The following is a 14,282-nucleotide window of genomic DNA, read 5'->3' as shown; positions in this document are numbered from 1 at the left end:
GTAACTGTAGTAAAAGGTTTAGCACAATGCTTATGCTTTGTATTTGTTTCTGTGTGTGTTTCCATTAGGAGCCCTCTATGCCTGGAGGCTGTGTAAGGCCCGGTTCACACTTGCGGTGGCCCTCCGGAATCGCCGTGCCGGAGCCGCACCGCTTGCAGAACGGACGGAACGGACGCACGGCATAGCAATGAAAGCCTATGCGTCCGTTCACATGCGTCCGTTCTGCCGAACCGGAGCCGGACCGGATCCGGGCCGGATCGGGACTCCGGCCTCCGTTCCAACATGCGCTATTTTTTCATCCGGCTCCTCCGGCAGCCGTATCCGGGGCGGAGCCGGACTGCACCATCCGGCCAATACAAACCAATGGGAACCGGAGAGCGCACAACACACTGGCTGAGAAATCCGGATGTTCTACCCCACTTCCTATGGGGATTGTTGCGGCGATATTGGATGGGGACACATGGGCAAGCATTTTGGAGTGGAGCAGCACAGCTGGATCCGGATCCGGAGATGTTGGCAGCATGTCGGAGGTGGAGGTGAGTGCTAAACAGCAGAGGGCCTGATTCCACAGGTCCCCCTTCTGCTGACCTCCCAGACCCCAACATTTTTTTTGTTTTTAACGTAACTTTTGCCAAACAGATCCGGATCGCATCCTGATGGACACCTGATGCAACCTGACCGGATCCGGATCGGATCCGGATCAGAACCGTACGGTTCCGATCCGGATCCGGTCCGGTCATCCGGTCCGTTTGGCAAACAACCGCTAATGTGAACCGGGCCTTGACATCATTCATTTTTACTTATAGAGCGCCAACATATTCTGTATCGCTGTGCAACATGCAAAACATACAATGGGGTGCATAGATACATGAGCAGTTTAACATCAGGATCCAGTGACACAAGTACAGATACATACAATTGTGTTGTTTGAACAACATCACCAATACTGATAGATGTTCAACTGATAAATTGCACAGAAACAGGAATCAAAAGAGGGGGGTGTCCCTTGTGAGCTAACAATCTAGAGCAGGCATGGCCAAACTTGGCCCTCCAGCTGTTAAGGAACTACAAGTCCCACAATGCATTGCAGGAGTCTGACAGCCACAGTCTTGACTCATAAAGGCAAATGCATTGTGGGACTTGTAGTTCTGTAACAGCTGGAGGGCCGAGTTTGCCCATGCCTGATCCAGAGGGTAGTGGGGTTGCAACACTGGGGCAGTAGACAAAGGGGTTAGACAGATGAGGCAGGGAGCTTTAAATTCTAGCTATAGCAAATTATAATCTTGTCTGATAAGGTGCGTCTTGAGGGTACATTTGAAAATTTACAGGCTTTGAGTATGATGGGTAGGCTGTGGGAGAGAGCTCCAAAGGAGAGGGGATGCTCATGAGAAGTCCTGGATGCGAGAATGAGAGGAGGTGACCAAGCTGGACAAAAAGAAGGTCTTCTTGGGATGAGCGATGGAATGGATAATATCTGGAGATTAATATGGAAACATATGAAGGGGATATATGATATGATAGAGTTAGGCCTCATTCACATCAGACGCAGATGGCCGTGCAATAGGACCGCAACGCGTACGATTGCACATTATCTGTGTTTGCATGCGTTGCGTGGCTGATCCCATTCACTGTAGTGAATAGGTCAGCTACGCGTTTTGGCAAAAATGCGTGCAGCATGCGTTCACGCACCGCGCTGGTCTGGAACGCATGCAGTGTGAACATCAGACAGTGAAGTCTATGCACTTCTGATGTTGGTGCGTGTCGGCCTCCTAGAAGCATTGCCAAAATATGGTCGGCAACTTGTGTAATGTGAACTGGATCTTTTCGGTGACTGGAGGCAATGGAGGGATTAGCAGAGAGGGGCAGCATCAGAGGAGCGGGAGGAGAGGTGGATGAGAAGCAGCAGAGTTCAGTAGGGACTAGAGAGGTGCCAGTCTGTTTTTTGGTAGACCGCAGAGTTGGGTGTTACAGTAATTAAGACGGTACGAGATTAGATCAGGTACAAGCATTTTTATAGCCTCTTATGTAAGGAAGGGACAAATTCTGGATATATTTCTGATATGGAAATAGCAGGAGGTTGTTAATGTATTAATATGTGGTTGAAATGTGGCTGAGAGCTCAGAGTCACCCCCAGACAGACAGCTTTAGGAGTTGAGGTTATTGGGGTATTTTCTTCATCAATTGTAACTATAGGTGGGGGGGAGCATCGCGAGATGGAGGAAATATCACAATTTCTGTTTTGTTCACGTCAAGTTTTAGGAAACATTTTGAAATGAATGCAGAATCAGCAGACTCTAGATAATAGTGCAGTGAGGTCAGGAGCTGAGCTATATTTGCATGCCATCAGCATAGAGGTGATACTGGAAACCAAAAAAGCATAATAATTGTCCCAGGTCATGAGTATAGATGGAGAAGAGGTCCTAGAACTAAGCCTTTTGGTACACCAACAGATAGCGGGCATGAAGAAGAGTTAATGTTAGAATAGGAGTCAGTGAAAGACTGTTCAGACAGGTAGGAGCTAATCCAATAACGTGCTATACCTTTGAAACCCAGCGACGAGAGAGTGTCTGGCGAAGCAGAGAGTAATCAACAGTGCCAAAGACAATGGAGAGGTCAAGGAGTATTAGTACAGTAAATTGGTCTTTGGATTTTGCAATGAGGAAGTCTGTTTGGTGAGGACAGTTTCAGTGGAAAAGTGAGGGAGACAGACTGGAGAGGGTCTAACAAGAAGTTAGTAGACAGGAAGTCAGACAGTTCTGAATAGATATGTTGTTTCAGCAGTTTGGAAGCAAACTGGACGATAGTTAGAGGGGTCTGTGGGATCCAAAGAAGGTGTTTTGATTTGTGCCGTGTTAACATTTGTGGACATTTTTTTTTATCTGTGTTTCACTAAAAACACACATTCAGTTTTTACACAATATTCTCCCCAACCTTGATCTCTGTATTACTGGTTTGCTAAAAGACATGCCAAGAAATTTGACCTAAGTCAGAAAATTCCAAGTTTTCCACTGCAAGCTCGATGCAGGCCTCCGTGAAACATGGTGTTCAAGAAAAACATACTGTAAGCAGTTTTCAGTAGTTTCTATTTAATTGTTCACTAAAATAGGTTTATGATACACTGTTCACTCTTATTGCATATAGACATGCAAACGTAATATACCGGTAATGCACACATGCAGCCACAGTTGCTTGGTTACAAAAGGGCCCTTTTACACCGGCCACATTTTGATCAGGTTTTCAGATCGGCTGTGACTTTCAGAGGGCACTGTAATCAGGGGCGTATCTGGGTAATATAGCGCCTATGGCAAATACTGAAATTGCGCCCCCCTTCCTCACTCAGAGCCCCCTTCTCTTCTAAAAACAACATCCTTTCTTGCATACATGTGTTATGGTTGCTTTTGAGTTTAGGCTCAGGATATTTCTGAGGTTACTTTTTTAATTTTATTAGTTATTCACTCTCTGTCCTCTTTTCTAACACTAAGCCAAGTGCGCCCTACATACATAAGTTAAGTCATGTTCCCCAGATAAGAGTTAATCTGATCTGAGGTCTGAATGACATGGAGGCATGGAGGCAGGCAGGGCGATGCCACACAGGAGCAGGCATGGCGGCACAGCACAGGGCAAACATGGAGCCCATTGTGCTGTGGCGCCCGTGGCACAAGCCATGTCTGCACCCCTCTAGATACGCCTCTGACTGTAATTAACATGGAAAATACTCTTCCTTTGTATTCACCGTTGTGCTTCAAATTTTGGGCAATCACAAAAGCATGTTGCATTTTTCCTGCCTTTGTGATTGGCCTATTAGTTTAGATCCCACCAAATCACAGTAGCAAACGTGTTCTGTGTCTGAGGAGAGGAACAGACAATGCATGAACATACCTTTGTGCTTATCTCAGAGAGCCTTGCCTCAGGTCAGGTGTGCATTAAAGTGACACTTAAGCTTGTCATATATAAAAAAAAATTTAAAAAAAAAAAAAAAGTTTTACTCACCAGAGGCTTCCACCAGTCCCCTGCAGTCACCCTCGGATCCTCCTGTCCCCACTGCCAGCTAGTTTCGTTTTCGGCGACAGGCCTGGCCACGCATAGTCTTCCCGTCCGCAGTAGCGTCCTGCGCAGGGTGCCATTGTGGATGGGAATGCGTAGAAGGAGACGCGTGGCCAGGCCTGCGCGGGCGCAGCAAGCCTGTCGGCTGAAAACGAAACTAGCTGGCGGCGTGGGACAGAAGAATCCGCGAGTGACTGCAAGGGCACTGGACGGCTGCAGGGGGTGGTAAAAGCCCCAGGTGAGTAAAACTGATTTCTTATACAGGCTTAAGGATGAAGGGGCATGAATTAAGGCTATATCAGGTAAAGTTGGTTTGATGTAAGGTTTGGGTTAGGTCTATAAAGAATGGTGGAGTTCATAAGTTGGCGAGAGGTCAAGGTTAGCATGTTACACAAGAGAGAAGAGAAATTAGTGGTGAAAATAGGAGGAGAGGGAACAATTTTTGTGTCAGGCACAGTAGGGAAGGGCAAATACAATGTGGTACAAGAGCACGCACAACATCCAGCCTTACCATCATGTTCAATCACTGACACACTACAGCTGCACTTTGATAGGTTGAGTTTCCTTCACAAGTGGGGAAGCTCAGAAGCTTAAAGGACGGCTGCCATATTTATTTCCTTTTAAGCAATACCAGTTGCCTAAAAAAAAGGACAAGATTATTGCAGCCTCCATATTCTTCTCACTTCAGTTGTCTAGGTTTCATTGTCAGAAATGCTTCATATATCTATACAATTCTGTATATTGCTATGTAACTCCGCCCATCCCAGTGATGTTTAGCCTAGGCTATGATATCACGCAGTCTTCTCCCCTAGAGCAGCTGCCAGCATCTCGGATACATTTTAAAGTGTACCCAAGATGAAAAACATTTATACTTTCCTGGGGCTCGCTTCAGCCCCCCTTTAGGTTGCTGGCTCCCTTATAGTCCTCCTGGGCTGTTCCAACCCTTGCTGACCAGCCTGGTATCTTCTGCCAGTCGGTTCAGTCGTGCTGTACTACACACACGCCATTATGCTCCCATTGTCTGAGTGTACTGCACCTAACTCTTCCTGGGATGGGTGCGCATAGCCAACTCATGCATGCGCAGTACAGCAGGACTCGCGGCAACTGGAAGAAGAGGCCGGGCCGGCCAGCTGCTGATCGGAGTGGCCCGGGAGGACATTGAGGGAGCCAATGGCCTAAATGGGTCTGAAGGAAGGCCCAGGTAAGTATAATTGCTTTAATAATTTTATCTCAGGTTTCCTTTAAGATGGTGAATCAGGGTGAGGTAACATTTTACAATGGGCAAACACTAACTGAATTATTGTAGACATAAGCAATTTTTTCACCATGTACAGTGAAGTTCCTCTTTAAATTCACTGTGCTTCTTCACCCTGACTTCAGGGACCTTCATCCCTGGACATAGAAATAATTGACAGACAGATTTTGCTAGCGGTAACTTCAAAAAGTATGTATTTTTCTCAGGTCTGATTTGAAAACTGAAACCAAACGTTTACCTTGCCTTCCTCATCTGTCTATAGCAGCACAGTTGCATCACATTACAGAGCACAGCTAAAGCACCGCAATCCAGTTCCTGTACAATGTGGTCTTTGAAGGTACACAAAGCAGAGCCGGCCCTGCGTTCTCTCTCTCCTCACAAGGTTTACTTTCTGTAGAATTATGTGCACATCCTTTCTCTTCCTGTTATGGCGACAGATCCTCAGTTACCAGAAAGAAGAAACAAGGATGACCAATACAGTTTTTTATTCTTTTGCTCTTCTCATATTTCAAGTTTGAGGTTAAACTAAATCTTTTCACACATAAGTTACTTTGTAGTTCTGCTTACACACATGTAGATGTCATGTGACGGTAATGTTAAGAGTATTTTGAGGGCAATTGTACTGAGCAGGAAAAAAATAAAGGGAGGGGGTGGTTTGGGGTCGGAGAGAGACAAACACTGCTGCACAAGTAAATCTGAAGTCAAGCTATGAAAAAAGTAAGCTACAAAATATCATTGAACGGTAACATTTGCATTTCCACAAATAACTGCTGTTTACATATAAATCTGCAGCATGCTGATGGCCAATCAGGACAAAGGGCTATACAGCCTTACCAGCCTTGTTTCTGCACTACAGGAAAACCTTGAAGTAATTTGCTTTAAGAGCGCTTTGCAAGACAAGCAAACATTTTTATGACATTTTGACTTGATAAGTAAGGAAGGTCTTGGAACTGTGGAGTCGAAGGTACCTGGAGTCCTTGGTTTCATAAACTGAGGAGTCAAGTGTCTGAGTATTTTTGTACAAAATCCGCAGCCCTGGTAAGTTTCAGGGCTCGTTTCCACTGTTGCGGTGCGGAATCGCCTGGATTCCACCGCGGACGAAATTGCATGCGGATGCGTTTCCGCATGCGGCTTTCCCTGCGATTTCGCATGGCAAGGAGCCAGGCGAATTTAACCATGTCACTGCCTGTGTAAAGCTCCATAGCTTTACATGCGAAATCGCACGCGAAATCGCGGGGAAATCCGCATGACAAAGCCGCATGCGATTTCCCTATTAAAAGCATTGCGGGCGATTCGCCCGCATTCCTGCCGCATGCGAAATCTGACGGCTGTACCGTGCAGATTTCCCCCGCACGCCAAAACGCACCCGCACAAGTGGAAACAATCCCATCCACTTGTATTGACTATGCGAATCCGCATGCGGTGCCTGCATGCGGATTCGCTATAGTGGAAACGAGCCCTCACACTAAGGAGTCAGAGACATTTTTTGGGTACCAGGAGTCGGAGGTTTCATAAACTGAGGAGTCGGAGTTAGATGATTTTTTTGTACCGACTCCACAGCCCTGGATATACAAGCAAAGAAGGTATACCTGCGTCAAGTCATCAAAACTGAGCTGATGGCTATTTTCCTTTTGACGCTGCAGGATTGTACTTAATTTTACTTAGTGGACCCAAATTAAAAATAGAAGAATTTAGAAATGAAATCTGTTTTCTAAATTATAATAATAAATAGCAGCCTTTTTTCAACCAATTCATTGGTTCATATAGTCGTATATATTCATCATATATTCGTATATTGTCCAATATATATTCATATATTGGACAAATATAAAATAGTCATTCGTTCCTCCAATAAATGTAAAAAATATTTTATATTTGTCATCATGCAGTTGAAAAAAGGCTGCCATTTATTATTATAATTTAGAAAACAGATTTCATATATATATTGCCGGGACAGAATCCGGCAAATTGGTGGAGTAGGTGGTGTCCAGCAAAGGATAAATTGTTAATGGCTGCCACCTGTATAACCCTAGTTATGAAAAGAGAAGGGTGAAAAGCAGGCACTGAAATGCTCATAGGCTTGAAGGAGTGTTTATTTATCTCTGTATGCGTCATCGTGGTGCAACTAAATATTTTGAATAAAAAAAAATGTTTGGTTTGGGTCCGCTTTAATCTGAGTGTAGCGAATGTACATAGTCACATTTCCATTAAATCCTCAAAAGTAGGCAAAAACTACTGTCATTAGATAAGCATATTATTAAAGCCACACAAAAAAGGAGGTTAGGGTGAACCAACAGATAGCAATGATTCTGTTAGTTATAGTGATAGTCTTTTTTTACATCTTAACCTTTCCAGTACATTGTATGAATTTTTTTTTCTACGAATGTTTTTGGATTGTGGTTAAAGTTCCTCTTTAACTCCTTTTGGGTGATGCGAATAGAAATCTGCGCCGTTTGGAGGCTGTTATTCCTGACACAGCTTAGCTTTGACTTACCACCACCGACGTGCACTCTCGCTGCTCCCTTTGCTCTCTCCCCACCGCAGCTCACTTGCCCTGTGAGCCACATGACCTGTCATCAATGTGAGCAAATCTCATTGGCTCACATTGATCTCAGGGTCAGGAGCCAATAAAATTGGCTCCTGATCAGCTCACAGAGCTCTGCCATCATAGACATGGCAGAGCAAAGGGGGGGGGGGGCGGGCTGAGGCGACAGGATTGCAGTACATGGAAGGAGTTAGCGGCGATTCGTTGGTATGCGCCAGTTTTTTGTACCAGCGGTCTCTGGTCCTTAAGGAGCCAGAGACAGCTGGTACTGAAAGGGCTAAGGGCATTGGGACACGCAAGTGCCATTGCATTTTCCAATCATTACAATGAATGGAAATCACAATGGAGTTTTCAGCTAAGTTTTGCAATTCTGTATAAATCGCAATGCATTGGTGGGGACATCAGACGGTGCAGTCTAAGCACTTCTGATGCCCCTGCGGATTATGGAGCATCACCTTCCCCAAAAATACATCTGGATTCGCGGTACGTGAGCAAGAGGCCTTAGGCCTAGTTCACACAATGCAACACATGGCACCTGTATTGCTCTATGTTGCGCTGCGGTTCCTATTCACCGACACTGACCTAGACACTGCGTTTAGACAAAATAAAAATTATTAATAATATCATGCATGCAGCAGTATGTTACGATAATGCACACAGCAAAGTGGAACTATAAGTGCAGTCTATGCACTTCGGATGTTCTTGCATATTGTGCACTATATGCATTGCTGAAATATGCTCAGCAATGCATACAGTGTGATCACAATTATAAGGGTGAGGTGTGCCTGTGGAACACAAATATTCCAGTCCCTCATAGATGTGCACAGCTCTAGAAATGTAATCAAACTAGGACCTCCTTCACACTAGGATTCCAAAAATGCTAGTAAAATCACTAGCATTTTGCAAAGCCATTTTTCAGTGCAATGTAAAGCGATTTTGGAACGATTGTGTTTTGAGATTCTATAACAAAGCGCAAATCGGTAAAAAAAAAAAATGCTGCATGCAGCGCTTTTGTGATTTGAACAAATTGCAAATTGCTGGTGATCACTAAGTGCAAACACTGCCATACACATTACACTGCAGTAGTGCTTTTCAAAATGCTAGCGATCTCCAGCGATTGAAAAAGTTGCTGATATCGCTAGTGAATCGCTCCAGTGTGAATGAGGCCTAAGAAGATTATAACAACATATGCTACATTAATTATAATTTAGCGCTGACATCTTCCACATCGCTGTTTAGGGTATACAGTATATCGTCTTGTCACTTAACCATCCCTCAGAGGGGCTCACAATCTAATCCCTACCCTATATGCATTGCGTATGTATGTATGTATGTATGTATGTATGTATGTATGTATGTATACACACATACATTATATATATATATGTGTGTGTGTGTGTGTGTGTGTGTGTGTGTGTGTGTGTGTGTGTGTGTGTGTGTGTGTGTGTGTGTGTGTGTGTGTGTGTGTGTGTGTGTGTATATATATATATATATATATATACATACACACACATACATATACATATATATATATATATATATATATATATATATATATATATATATATATATATATATATATATATATATATATATATATATATATATATATATATATATATATATATATATATATATATATATATATATATATACATATATATATATACATACATATATATATATATACACACACACACACACACACACACACACACACATATATATACATATATATACACACACACATATACACACACACATACACACACACACACACACACACACATATATACACATACACATACACATATACATACACATATACATACAAAGTAAGGGGAAGCCATTTAACGGAAAACATACAAACTCCATGCAGATAGGGCCTCTGGCAGGGATTCGAACCTGGGTCCCAGCTGCAAGGCGATAGAGAGCTAACCACTACACCATTGTGCTGCTAATAAAGGCTGCAGTGTAACTGATAGTAATACAAAATTGATACCATCTCCAGTCACTGGAGTGTCCTGGTCTGTCGGGCATCTGTCAAATTTTGGAAAACATCTGCAGACCAATTCAGATTGACCTCTTTAGTATTGACGGTATTCCCTCACTCACCTCCATTCAGACCTTTTCTACCCCTAGGTTAAGTTTTTCTTTAATACACAACACTGCTATTAACTTAAGCAAGACATGCAATGATTTACCCGACATTACGTCAGTGGCCCCCTTTAATATCCCTACATCAGTATATTAATCAGCATGAGAATATTTTCAGCTGCCTGAGAGAAGCAGCTGTGAGATTCCACACAGCTGTCCTGGCACTTTAAGAGGCATTGTGCAGTGTGGTAAGAGAGCGATGTGCTTGTGCTCTCTTCCACCCTTCAGCCGCTCAGCTGTCTCTGACTAATTCTACAGGATCAGCAATTAGCACAAAATGAAAAGCATGTTGTGTGCAGACACTTCAATACTTTGGAAATTGGGATTATTTGGTAAAACTGTATCAAGGAGCTGTCTTCTCAGTTCCATTTTGGCCTTACAGCTGGCATTCACAATAATATGTGGTGTGCTGCAAACACAAGAGGTTAGATTATATATCACTGAAACATATTGGGCCAAATCCAATTCACCTTTTCTTCTCAGTTTTCTCCTAGGTCAGTGATGGCTAACCTTGGCACTCCAGCTGTGGTGGAACTACAAGTCCCATGAGGCATTGCAATACTCTGACAGCTCTAAGCACAACTCAGGGAGGCAGAGGCATGATGGGATTTGTAGTTTTGTCACAGCTGGAGTGCCAAGGTTAGCCATCATTGTCCTAGGTGATTAGGGCCGGATTTCTGGAAAGGCAACAAAGGTCCGGGCCTTGGGCAGCTGCAGCTTAAAGGGGCACCTGAACATGAAAGAGGTTGCTATATATGAAAGAGGAGGCTGAAAATGATGATCAACACATGAAAAAGGGTGAGGGGCGGCAAAGGGCGTGGCGCACTCTATGCATATGGCCCTGTCAGCGCACGCCGCTGCAGAGTCACATGAATGACAATTAGTGGAGTGTGATGTGCGGAGGGTGGAGCATTGCACCAAAATCGCACTAGCCAAGTGTAAAACTGGCCTAAAAGAAAAGCCTGAATCTATACCAATGCCCTCCCTAGGAGGATTCTCCTTGGACCAATGAAACTCCTCCCTGAGGAGGGATGATTCCCATTGGTCTATTGCAACCAATGGGAGCCGGAGATGATTCTGCTGGGGCCTCGGGATTGGTATACAGGCATTTCTAGCATGCCGGGACCCAAACAAACGATGGTAGAGGGGTCTGAGGACAAAACTTCATGGAGGCGGCGGCAGCAGCGGGAGAACGCGGTGAGCAGGTAGCGAATATAACTGTTCAGAAAGCCAGATGAAACACTGATGCACAATGTAAAAAACTGATCCATTTGAATGAGAGAACAGATCAATTTTTTATTTCACAAAGTGTGAATCAAGCCTGAGGCCTCTTGCACACTACATGCAATTCAGAAGTGCAATTTTGACTCAATTTTACATCGGTACTTTTAATCGGTACTGCATGCTGCGTTTTTCTTCTTTTTTTATAGCATCCAGGGATCACGAATCGTAAGCGCAAATAATGTTTGCCTTATGCTACATACACACTTGAAAGATCACAGACCAATTTTACCACCTTCCATGTAGTAGGAGAACCATACCTACACAGTCTATTCTATTGAGCTGAACTCCCCATCTTTGCAAAATGCTGCACACAAAGATACTGTACACATGCAACAGATCAGTATCTGCAAAAGATCAGCTCCTGCAAAAGATCCGTTCATAGTCTATGATATCTGCAGATCCTCATACACACCTTGTTTAATGGACAATCATCTACAGATCAGATCCACCAGGATGGATTTTCAGATCTGCAGATGAATGTCTGTTAAACAAGGTGTGTATGAGGATCTGCTGATCTCATAGACTATGAATGCATTTTGCAGGGACGGATCTTTTGCAGGAACAGATCTTTTGCAGATACTGATCTTTTGAATGGTGTACAGCATCTTTGTGTGCAGCATCTTGCTAAGATTTTTATCTGATGGGGAGTTCAGCTCCATAGAATAGACTGTAGGGTATGGCTCTCATACTACATGGAAGGGGGTAAAATTGGTCTAAGAACTTTCATTTATCTTTCAAGTGTGTACACACTATTAGTCTGACCGAGAGAACATAGAAACATAGATAAAGGCCTCAATTCGCTAAGCATTACTGCATTCCGTAATGCAGAAAACAGCTGATTTTATTGATCACCTTGCCAAATGCCAATTCACTAAACCTATTACTGCACTGAAAACCAAAACTTCCAACAAGTGAGGTAAATTACCGACTTGTGTGCTAAATACCTCAAGAAATTGCAATTCACAAAGATTAAAGTATTCGGTAAATCAAGCAAAAAAGTGTTCTGTATTTAACAGCCAGTAACTCAACTATCCATGCAGTAACATATTGGGCTTGATTCACCAAGACAAATAGCATGCCTTATCAGAGTTAACACACCTTATCAGAGTAGCATAGTGAACGCTACGAACCCACAGGGGCTCAGGGCAGGATGAGTGGATTGCCAATTAGGCATAAGTTCGTAGCGCTCTCTATGCTACTCTGATAAGGCATGCTATTCGTCTTAGTGAATCAAGCCCATTGAGAGATGCACTGGACAGCTGCCTGCTCACACAGTCTGCCTGAATCCCTCCTCTTTTGGTCACATGGGTGGGCAAGTGGTGAGTAGTGACAATAGACTATGTCAGGGATTAGGCCTTAATGATAAATCGAATTTAAACCGAAATCGTGATCACCAAGATCATGATTTAGAAATCATCAAAGTGGTGATTTCCGCAATGACATAGTTTCCACATGGGGAAGTTTGAAGAAGCGGCTTCAAACTCCCTCCCACAAGTCCCGGTGGGTGGGGCCCGCAGCATCGGCAGCGTTGGACATACCTTCCGCACAAGTCTAACACTGACTGTCCTCTATCGCCGTCTGCTGGCTCTTGTGCACGGCATACTTCCTGGTTTCTGTATGTCACATGACATACAGTAAAGTATGCAGTGCATTAGAGCCTGCAGGAGGCAAAGAGGATAGACAGGCATCGATGGACTCATGCTGGAAAGTATGTCAATCACTGTTGCAGCTTGAGGGCTAGAGGGGGCACACAGAAACAGAGCGGGCACAGAGAGAACACACAGAGAGACAGGGTGGGCACAGAGACAAAATGGGCACAAAGAGATACCGAGGGGACACAGAGGGTGCACAAAAAGACAGAGAGGCACAGAGGGGAAACAAAGCTTGAAGGAAATCACGAATCAAATCAAAATAGCAATTTTGGACAAAAATCGCTCAATGCAATTTTTTCCTAAAATCATTCAGGCCCACCAGGGATTAACCAGTTAGCTCTTCTAAGGGACAGTTAAAATGTACCCAAGGTCAGGTCAAAACCCCTTGCCTAAGAACAAGGCCTCTGGATCTTGTACAGAACTGGTGTCAAGCTCAAGGCCTGCGGGCCGAAACTGGCCCTTATTTTATGTGGCCCTCGAGAGCTTCAATTGTAAGCAGTAAGAAACTAACAGTACACTGCCTTCCTATTCAAAGCAGGACACCGATGACAGTATTTCTTGTTGAATGATTGTCAGTTCTAGCAGAAGTGCAGCAACAATCCATGGGCCTCCCCCAGTGCAACTAGCATGGGGTCCCTTCTTGGATCCAAACCTCCCATGTGGCTGGTAAAACACACGCAGACACCTACACAATTTCCCCTCTGGCACCCACATTGCAGAGTAGCATAGCAGAACAGTAAAGCATTTACCTGCTCATGTGCTGTGTCAGATCTCTTCTGTTCTTCCTGGTAGCTGCAAGCTCTTTGCTTGCACATCTTCAGCTCCCAATCACGACATGCATCTGGAGTGAGGTATGCAGCATAGAGCATGTAGTTTCCAGGAATAACAGAGGAGACCCGAAGCAGCACTGGAGCAAGTAAATATTACGCCACTCCACTCTGCAGAAGGGGGAGGAGCAAGCATCTATACAGGGCCCTCCCCACTATAGTTACACTACTTTGTTTGCAACAGCTCAATAAACGTTAAATCTTAACAATTAGGCCCGCAACTTGGATTAGGTTTTGGCCCCTTATGTGATAGAGTTTGACACCCCCTGCTGTAGAGACTTCCGACACCATCCTACAGACCAACGCTGCTGCTCATCTACCCTCCACAAAGAGCTTTCTAGGACTTAAGATCCAGACCGCACTTGTCCTCATGCACGAGCTCCTCCATACTACTCCTGCATGAGCATGGCCACCCCTACGCAGTAAGCTGGAGCTGCTCGCGTATATGCTACTGTGCAGACGCAGCCATGCACCCGCATGAAGAGGAGCCTGATCTATTCTGTTCAGGCAACTGCAGC

The 14,282-nt window shown here is 44.2% G+C and overlaps 1 protein-coding gene across 3 annotated transcripts in view; it reads right to left on the bottom strand.

The window, feature by feature from the left end:
• Positions 1-14,282, bottom strand: part of WIPF1 (WAS/WASL interacting protein family member 1) — a 179,749-nt gene that overhangs the window by 147,308 nt on the left and 18,159 nt on the right. Inside the window, exon 1 of one of the 3 annotated variants that reach the window (XM_068245475.1) lies at positions 4,556-4,615. The exons of the other annotated variants lie outside the window; for them this stretch is intronic. The gene's annotated coding sequence lies outside the window, so the exon portion shown is untranslated. Of the gene's footprint in view, positions 1-4,555; positions 4,616-14,282 lie in introns of those variants that run through there. 3 annotated transcript variants of the gene reach the window in all.

The sequence above is a fragment of the Hyperolius riggenbachi genome, chromosome 7 (assembly GCF_040937935.1).
Source record: "Hyperolius riggenbachi isolate aHypRig1 chromosome 7, aHypRig1.pri, whole genome shotgun sequence".
Lineage (NCBI taxonomy): Eukaryota > Metazoa > Chordata > Amphibia > Anura > Hyperoliidae > Hyperolius > Hyperolius riggenbachi.
This window is presented reverse-complemented; position numbering and strand designations above follow the sequence as displayed.